This window comes from Macaca thibetana, chromosome 9 (assembly GCF_024542745.1).
Source record: "Macaca thibetana thibetana isolate TM-01 chromosome 9, ASM2454274v1, whole genome shotgun sequence".
Taxonomy (NCBI): domain Eukaryota; kingdom Metazoa; phylum Chordata; class Mammalia; order Primates; family Cercopithecidae; genus Macaca; species Macaca thibetana.
This window is the reverse complement of record NC_065586.1, coordinates 61,431,592-61,441,522: the sequence shown is the minus strand read 5'-3', so window position 1 is coordinate 61,441,522 and position 9,931 is coordinate 61,431,592. Positions and strand designations below refer to the sequence as shown.

The following is a 9,931-nucleotide window of genomic DNA, read 5'->3' as shown; positions in this document are numbered from 1 at the left end:
AACAACTTCAGTTCTTACTACATTTCAGCCCTGCTTGTCTCCCAAGAGCTGCCTACAGAGCATGGGTGTTCCCCGGGGAGAAGGGAGAGAGCTCGTTTTGGAACACAGAAGCCAGAGCTGATGGGGCTTTGTGGGTCTCAGGACACAGGGGTAGCAGGACCAGCAGCTGCAGGAAGAGGCAGAGGAGGGCTGAGCATGGGAACAGTGGCTCCTGGAGTGAGGGAGTGAAGACTCAGAAAGGCTCAATGTGAGGGAACAGGCCCCCTCCCCAAATCTTAACCTGTGTCTCTGCCAGTTCACCCAGTCCAGGCCTGGGAAGCTCAAGCCAGCTCCCTCCTGCCCATTAAAGTATTTGAGCTGGTACCTGTCATCCCGACCTGAACAGAAGCTGTCCATCCAAGTCAGGTGCTATTGCTGTCTCCCCTACTCTGGGGACTAGATATAGTTAGTTTAATTTCTGGGCTGTGTTTCCTACCACAAATGACCCCCTGGGGAAACAAATTGCACTAATCACAGAGCAGAGAAGCCTGGACGCCTCCCCACCTGCCCACCCCTCAGCCACGAGGCCGGAACCATCTCTCCTCCTCCCCCTTTCCCCCACCCCCAGACCCCATCGGGATCCTCAGTCTTCCTTCCTACACCCCAATTTACTCAACCCTGGGAAGGAACCAAGTGCCCGGTGCGCTCTCTGGGACAGGGAGAGTTGGCTGGGACTCTCTGGAAAGCAGTTTGATCAGCAGGGGACGGGGGTCAAGGACCTGTGCCATTGCCCACAGAGCCCTGCCAGGCCCAGCACTGGCCCAGCCCTGGAGCCTGCAGCAGCGTCCCCAAGTGTGTTTGGAGAAACTGTGGTCACAGGGCTGCTCTTGGGAAGTTACGGTGCACACTTGCCATTACAGGCTCCAGGCAGGCCGCTCTCCTGACTCACCCAGCGTTAAGGATTACCTCCTAGAAAGAACCATTTTTACGGAATTCCTTTATCATGAAAAGCTTTTTTTTTTTTTTTTTTTTTCCCAAACAACAGTGTTTTTCAAGACTCTGGCCTTCTTTATTTTTTAAGACTCTGTCACCCAGGTGGGAGTGCAGTGACACAGCCACAGCTCACTGCAGCCTAGACCTCCCAGACTCTAGCAATCCTCCTGCCTCAGCCTCCCAAGTAGCTGGGACCACAGGCATGTGCCACACCTGCTAGCTTTTTTGTATTTTTTGTAGAGATGGGATCTCACCACATTGCCCAGGCTGATCTTGAACTCCTGAGCTCAAGCAATCTGCCGGCCTCAGCCTCCCAAAGTGCTGGGATTATAAGCGTGAGACACTACACCCAGCCAAGACTCTGTCATTCTGCAGATAGTAGCTATCAGCAGCCTGCAGCTGGAAGTGTGTAGAACCAAAAGCCACCCTAAGCAGACATTAGGAGGTGGGTGAGTTGGCTGGGAGAAAAAATCCAGGGTTGGGTTTAAGGCCCATCCCCCTTCACGCCATCCTCCCCGAGCTGCCAGGGTAAGAGGAGCCCTCAGAGATTACAGCAGTCTCAGGGGCACTGTGGGCCAGGATTCAAGGCCCTGAGACTTGCTGTCCCCAAACCTCCCTGGTTCTCGGCTTCCTCAACTCAACCCACACTGTGGGGCCTCCGTGGCATGATCCAAAAGATGTGGAACTCCCCACAGAGAGTGGGGACTCTGGAGAACCAGGCCAGGTATAAACACCACGGGATACTATTTATCTGAGAAATAGGAGTTTGAGATCGCTCTTAAAGGAGCCATTTCTGAAACAGTGGGACAAAGGTTACCAGCAGTAAATAGGTTTCCTGGAGGTGTAATCCTCTGGTAGCTAGTAAAATCTTTGCTGAATGCTGTGGGCTGGCCGTTTATTGGAAGAAGAAGCAGGTAGTAAGTGCCCAGCAGGAGAGGCCCGCCCAAGAAAATTAGAAGGGGGAAAAAGAAGGAAGGGAGGGAAGGGGAAGGAAGGAGAGGGAAGAGAAGAGGAAAGAACGAAAAAAGGGAGGAAGAGGCTGGGCTTGGTGGCCCACACCTATAATTCCAGCACTTCGGGAGGCTGAGATGGGAGGATTGCTTGAGGTTAGGAGTTCAAGAACAGCCTAGTCAACATGGCAAGATCCCACCTCTTAAAAAGAAGAAAAAGAAAGAGGAAGGAAGGGAGGGGAAGGTTGGGAAAGGAAGGGAGAGAGGAAGGGAAGGAGGGTGACAGTGGGATGCATTTCATGGCAATGCAGAGGGGAAGACAGCCAAGTTGTTGAAAAGTACACCCTTGGGGATAACCACAGCCACAGTGCCCAAGAGTTTAGAGGGTCAGGCCAAGCCCAGGTACACTCAGTCCTATACACCTTTGACCATGGGGCTAATTTGCCCCGTGGATATGTGGCTCACACCATGTTTGTTTTTGCTTTTAACAACTGGCAGGCCAGCACAGTGGCTCACACCTATCACCCCCAGCACCCTGGGAGGCCAAGGCAGGCAGATCACTTGAATCCAGGAGTTTGAGACCAGCCTGGGCAACATGGTGAAACCATGTCTCTACAGAAACAAAACAAAACATTCACCCGGTGTGGTGGCACGCACCTGTAGTCCTAGCTACTCGGGAGGCTGAGGTGGGAGGATCACCTAAGCCCAGGAGGTTGAGGCTGCAGTGAGCTGTGATCACATCACTGCACTCCAGCCTGGTTGACAAAGTGAGATTCTGTCTCAAAAACAAACAGTTGGCATTCAAGGACAACACTTGAAAATGAAGGGATTTTATATAAAAGGCTCCTCTTGAAAATCAGGTGTCTTGGTTTGGGTTACACCGGCAGCTGACCCTGGGACAAGGGCACAATGGTTTCTTTAGGAGCTGCAGATGGTCCGGCAAGGGAGGAGAGGAGGCAGGCAGCCAGCAAGACTGCACCGCTGAGCCAGCCGCCACTTTGGGGAACTGCAGCCGAATCCCTCTGGGAACCACGGTGTAAAGCTGGTGCCTTGGACTCACTCCATCCCGGGGTGAGGGGAGGCAGTCTGGAGGTTCCTACACCAGTGCCTGGCAGCCTCTGGCTGAGACTGCTCTAGGAGAGTATTAATTTCACAGCACAGCCGCTGGCCCCAGCAGAACAGCATTCCCAAACTCTGGAAAAACCCATTAGACTCAGAGGTGAAGATACAGGTGGCTGGAAGTTTCCAGAGCACAGTAAAAGGTTAGGTGTAGGGGATAGGGCACGGTCTGACAACATCTACACCCTGGGGTGCTCTCATTCCCACAGGAAAAATAGGCTCTGGTGGGAGGGGGCAGCAGCCTCTTTAACAGGAGAAGGGCAGAGTCCCCACCTGCCCATCCCCCATCGCCCCAATTACTGAGGCAGCAATGCCCATTGCCATGTATCATAGCACTTGCACTGATGTTTGACTTCCAACAGAATATCTTCTCTGTGAATTCATGTCTGTCCAACATGAGAAAGTGTCAGGCCAAGAGGGCCACGGCTCCCATGCCATTCACTGTGACAGCTCCCCAGCCACTATAGGCATTTGGGTTTACAGCCCTGGCTTAAAGTCCTGGAATGCTAAGTTCTGGGCTGGCTTTCCTGACAACACTCACTCTAGACTACTCTTTTTTTTTTTTTTTTTTTTGAGACAGAGTCTTGCTCGGTTGCCAGGCTGGAGAGCAGTGGTGCGATCTCGGCTCACAGCAAGCTCCGCCTCCTGGATTCACGCCATTCTCCTGCCTCAGCCTCCCCAATAGCTGCATCTCTACCCAAAAAAAAAAAAAAATATATATATATATATATATATATATATATATATACACACTCTAGGCTTCTTAATGCTTAGACCTCAGGAATGAGGTGGTTGCTCTCCCTGGTCCGCACACCATGGAACTGAACACCCCCTGGCCATCTCTCACGGTACCTACCTAGACTTCTCCCGCCCATCTGAGCAGGTGGCCAGAATAAACATGGAGGAAGAGGACAGCTGGTTTTGCCCACCTGGAGGTGAACAGGGTCAGGCTTGCATCCAGTCCATGCCAGAGCTGCCCCCCTGGAATGTTTTCAACTCATTTCTGCCTCGGTGCACGCGGTGGGGCATGCTCCTCTGTAGGGCACACAGACCCCTTGGGCACGCTGTCTCTGTGATCAGCATGGCAATGCCCAGTGCCTGGGCTCAAATGCTGCTCCATTCTCTCCCACACAGGAAAGCTCAACAGAGTGACAGAGGACACTGTGTGTGCAAAGAGGATAAAGGGGACATGGGAAGTTTGGAGACCAAGAAGCAGTTTGCTCTGGCCGAGACGGTGATGAGACAGGAGGCTGGAGAGGAAAACTGGGGCCCGAATGTACTAAGTAAAAGAGGTTTGACTTGCTCCTAAGAGCTATAGAGAGCCATTGAAAGGCAGAGTGAAGCAGAGTGGTTTGGTCTGATCAAGTGTATTCTATTTTACAGAGAGAAGAATGAGGCACACCAGCCATGTCGGGACATGAACCCATGCCACTCATCCTCAGATTCCAGGCCTAGATCCTCCTGTCCTATCCTTTGCCTCACACCTCACACCCGATGTATTAAGACCCCATGGGCTGTGTGCTATGGTTTGAATGTCCCCCAAGATTCATGTATTGAAACTTCATCACCAATGTGATAGTATCAAGAGGTGAGACGTTTAGAAAGTAAATCATGAGGAGAGAGCCTTCAAGAATGGAATTAGCAGCTGGGTGCTGTGGCTTACGCCTCTAGTCTCAGCACTTTGGGAGGCCAACGTGGGCAGATCATGAGGTCAGGAGTTTGAGACCAGCCTGGCCAACATGGTGAAATCGAATCTTTACTAAAAATACAAAAATTAGCCAGGCGTGGTGGCGGGCCCCTGTATCCCAGCTGCTCAGGAGGCTGAGGCAGGAGAATCGCTTGAGCCTGAGAGGCAGAGGTTGCAGTGAGCCGAGATCGCACCATTGCACTTCAGCCTGGGAGACGGAGTGACTCTGTCTCAAAAAAAAAAAGAATGGAATTAGCAACCTTATGAAAGGGCTGGAGGAAATGAGCAATCGCTCCTTTTTGCCGTCTGCCATGTGACAGCACAGCACTTGTCCCTTCCAGAAGAAGCCAGAATAAGACAGGAAGCAGAGAACATCCCTCACCAGACACCAAACCTGCAGCACCTTGATCTTGGACATCCAGCCTCCAGAACTTGAGAGATAAATTTCTATTGTTTAGAACTTGCCCACTCTGTGGTATTTTATTATATTAAGTTGGTGCAAAAGTCATGGGTTTTTTGCCATCACTTTAATGTAAAAAACTGCTTGCACCCACCTAATAGCAATACAAATGGGTGAAGATACTGTGTGCATGCTATGAAACCCAAGCCAGAATCGCAGGCTTCCCTCTGGGATCATACAGGGCAAGCACCAGCCGTCTCCTGGGTATCAGCTTTCCAAAGTCTGCCCTGAGTCTGCTCTTCTCCAGGCTTGAATAGCAACAATGTGTCCTGGCTGTGTGACTTTGGACCAGTGACTTGCCCTCTCTGAGCCTCGGCTGGCTCACGCATAGAATGGGGGATAATATCGACGGGAAGGGTAGGGTGCTGTATGGAGCATGCCTGATTCACAGTGAGCCTGAATCAACAAATACTTTGAAGTCTGGAATGGGGGCCCGAGTAGAGCTCGTAATAGAACCTAGGGCCACATAGAATGAGTCCCTCAGCATGAGCGCCAGGCAGGCAGGCTGTAAACCTGGACAAATACTGAAAGGACAAATACTGAAAACCAGAACTGAGGTTCCAGGGACCAACTCTGAGATACCCCATGGAGCAATTCCCAGAGTTTGGACAAGTGAGCAGGGCAGAGTTTTCTCGTTCCTTTTGGGAGTATTCATTCATTCCACTTCTGTTTTTTAACATTCTCTTTCCCCTGACTTGAGGTTGATTTATTTAAGCAGTTTCTCTTCCCAGAAAAAAAATGCCCTCTGCCTCTGTCTCTATCCGTGGAGACCGACCCTTAGGACCAAGAAGACCCTGGTTTAAATCAGTTCACTCAAAGCATTGGCTGATCGGCAGTGCTTCTCCCTCCAGCCCCGGCTCTTGAGGGGTCTGACCAGCCCAAATAGTGGCATGTTCACATTCGGCCTGACCCACCACTTCCTGACACGTGTCCTATTCAGCTGGGGAGCAGGGAAACGGTTGAGAAGACATGTATCAAGACTTGCTCATGGAAGCAGGAATCCAAGACGCCCATTAGAGGGGAATGCTGCTGACGTCTTACTTCTAGATGCCAATGCCCTTCTCTTTCTCTTTGAGGGGTGTTTAAGCCTCGGTTCCTGAACTCAGCATTCACATAGCCTGCCACTGTGTCTGACCCAGAAGATCAGTGGTTGGATGAATTAATTAATTAATTAATTAATGGTCATAAAGTTCAAGAAGCATTTGGAAGAACTTTTTTTTTTTTTTTTGAGACAGGGTCTCACTCTGTTGCCCAGGCTGGAGTGCAGTGGCATGATCATGGCTCACTGCAGCCTCAGCTTCCCAGGCTCAAGCAATCCTCTCACTTCAGCCTCCTGGGTAGCTGGGACTACAGGTGCACACCACCATAGCCAGCTAATTTTTTTGTATTTTTTGTAGAGAAGGGGTTTTGCCATGTTGCCCACGCTGATCTCGGACTCCTGGGCTTAAGTGATCCTCCTGCCTTGGGTTCCCAAAGTTCTGGGATGACAGCCATGAGCCACCACACCCAGCCATGTTTTTTTAAATACACAGTGATGTGCCATCTTTGCAAATGTCAGTGTTAGTATAGCATGGAAGATAAGAGTGTGGAATGTGGAGCCAGTCTGCCCGGTCTCAAGTCCTGGCTCTGCCCATTTCATGGCTGTGTGGCCTATGGCAAAGTACCCAGCCTGTCTTTGCTGCAGTTTCCTCATCGGTGAAATGGGGATAAAGTTGGTATCTACCTCGTGGGGTTGTTGTAAGTATTAAGTTAGTGCATGAAAATTGACTGGCGCGTTGGCCGGGCGCGGTGGCTCAAGCCTGTAATCCCTGCACTTTGGGAGGCCGAGACGGGCGGATCACGAGGTCAGGAGATCGAGACCATCCTGGCTAACACGGTGAAACCCCGTCTCTACTAAAAAATACAAAAAACTAGCCGGGCGCGGTGGTGGGCACCTGTAGTCCCAGCTACTCGGGAGGCTGAGGCAGGAGAATCACTTGAACCCGGGAGGCAGAGCTTGCAGTGAGCTGAGATCTGGCCACTGCACTCCGGCCTGGGCGACAGAGCGAGACTCCGTCTCAAAAAAAAAAAGAAAATTGACTGGCGCATAGTAAGCACTCAGAAATGATTACTGTTATGCTAAGAGCCTAGCCGGAGGTAGAAGTAAAGAGGGTAAAACAGGCAGTTCTAATGGTTTACCTTTCCAGAAATTGTTACTGAAACCACAGGGGTTCAGGCTAGGTCCTGCTGCTCACAACACAGAAAGCCAATCACTAAGACAATAAGACAATGAGGGTTGCCAGTGAAGAAGGCTTCAACTGGGTGCCGCGTCCAAGGAGGTCAGTCTCAACTCTATCCCCCTGACTGACTAAACTTAGGGGTTTATATAGCAAGGAAGAAATGTAACTACATCTAGGAAAGCAAGAATTAGGGAGGGAGAAGGAAGAGGAGTTGGTCAACAGCAGGCAGGCATTGGCTTAGGAAATCATGGCTTAGGCAATCTGGCCTGTCATTGTCCAGATCCGGTGAGTTTCAACTCCTTGATACTATCTGGAAGGCCTGATGGTTGGTTTCCTGAGAAATGAACTCAGATAAGGCAAATGTCACTTTATCAAGTTTCAAGACTGGGAGGTTTCATTTCAATATTTATTCCAAAGAAGCCATAAACGTCAGTTCTATAGGATAATTGGGTTGGTTTCAAAAATGACAAGATTGTGGCCGAGCACAGTGGTTCACGCCTGTAATCTCAGCTCTTTGGGAGGCCAAGGCAGACAGATCGTCTGAGGTCAGGAGTTCGAGACCAGCCTGGCCAATATGGCGAAACCCCATCTCTACTAAAAATTACAAAAATTAGCTGGGCATGGCGGCGGGCACCTGTAATCCCAGCTACTCAGGAGACTGAGGCAGGGAGAATTGCTTGAACCCAGGAAGCAGAGGTTGCAGTGAGCCAAGATGGCACCACTACACTCCAGCCTGGGCAACAGAGTGAGACTCTGTCTCAAAAAAAAAAAAAAAAAAAAGAATTTGGCTTTTGATGCCAGTGATGCTGGCAAAGGCAGGGAAACACCACATGAAGAGCTCCTAGACAAAGTCTCCTGCTCCACTCCAGATGCAAGCCCAAAATAAACACAGGAATAAAAAGCTCAGACTCAGTGGAGATCAAAGAAAGGCAAACCCAAATAACGGTGACCTCTTACACTGGCAATATTTTTTTAAAAAATAGCAAAACCTAGCTGGGCCCAGTGGCTCATGCCTGTAGTCCCAGGACTTTGGGAGCCAAGATCATGCCAATGCACTCCAGCCTGAGCAACAGAGTGAGAGTCTGTCTCAAAAAAAAAACAAAACCCACTGCTGGTGAAGATGTGGGGAAACATCCATTCTTCTGATGGGAGACTTCTGAAGGGCAGTTTGGTGACATATATCAAACATCTTAACATGTTCCATACCCTTTAATCCAGCAAATCCAGTTACAGGAATTTATTTTATTTTATTTTATTTTTGAGACAAGGTCTCACTCTGTCACCCAGGCTGGAGTCCAGCAGGGCGATCTCGGATCACTGCAACCTCCACCTCCCGGGTTCAAGCCATTCTCCTGCCTTAGCCTCCTGAATAGCTGGGACTACAGGCACATGCCTCTGTGCCCAGCTAAATTTTTTCTTTTCTTTTTCTTTTTTTTTTTTTTGTTTTTTGTTTTGTTTTGTTTTTTTTGGTAGAGACAGGGTTTCACTGTGTTGGCCAGGCTGGTCTCTAACTCCCGGCCTCAAGTGATCCGCCCACCTCCGCCTCCCAAAATGCTAGTATTACAGGCGTGAGCCACCGTGCCCAGCCCAGTTACAGGAATTTATCCTAAGGAAGTAACTGTGGCTGAATGCTAATATTTAATGTCATTAAACATTAAATGTTGTTTATAATAGTGAAAAACTGGAAAACTGCTCAAGTGCTGAATGACAGGGGGCTGGTTACATCAATTATGGTTACATATGATGGATTCTCTGCAGCCATTAAAATGATCCTGCAGTTTTTTTCATGACAATTAAAAATGTTTAGGATACATTAGATGACAAAAGTGGGCTGTAAAACAATAAGCACTATATGACCTCATTTTTGTGAGATGAAATATTATCTCTAATGTGAATATATCTGCACAGAGAAATGACTGGAAAGATAGAAACCAAAGTGCTGATGGCCAGGCGCGGTGGCTCACGCCTGTAATCCCAGTGCTTTGGGAGACTGAGGTGGGCGGATCACGAGGTCAGGAGATCGAGACCATCCTGGCTAACACAGTGAAACCCCATCTCTACTAAAAATACAAAAAAAAAAAAATTAGCCAGGCGTGGTGGCGGGAGCCTGTAGTCCCAGCTACTCAGGAGGCTGAGGCAGGAGAATGGCGTGAACCTGGGAGGAGAGCTTGCAGTGAGCCGAAATCGCGCCACTGCACTCCAGCCTGGGCCAGACAGAGCGAGACTCTGTCTCAAAAAAAAAAAGAAGCCAAAGTGTTGACAGTAGATGGCGAGTATTTTATGGTTTTCCCTTTCTTTATCTGAATTGTTAACAATTTCTTTAACAAACATGTATTCCTCGTGTCATCACATAGCAGTTAAGAGCATGGACTTCGGAGTCAGGCTGCCTGAGTTCAAATCCCAATTCCATTCTGGGTTAGCTGAGACCGCTCTGAGCTGCAGTCTTCAAGTACAAAATGGAGAGAATAATAATAAAGCCAGGACCCTAGCTCGGAGGGTGTTGGAGGCTCTAAGTGACATGATA

At 49.5% G+C, this 9,931-nt stretch overlaps 2 protein-coding genes across 2 annotated transcripts in view; both read right to left on the bottom strand.

Annotated features, from left to right (window-relative positions):
• PSAP (prosaposin) overlaps positions 1-9,931 on the bottom strand; it is a 517,400-nt gene that overhangs the window by 194,728 nt on the left and 312,741 nt on the right. The window lies entirely within an intron of this gene.
• PCBD1 (pterin-4 alpha-carbinolamine dehydratase 1) overlaps positions 1-9,931 on the bottom strand; it is a 1,172,580-nt gene that overhangs the window by 1,150,610 nt on the left and 12,039 nt on the right. The window lies entirely within an intron of this gene.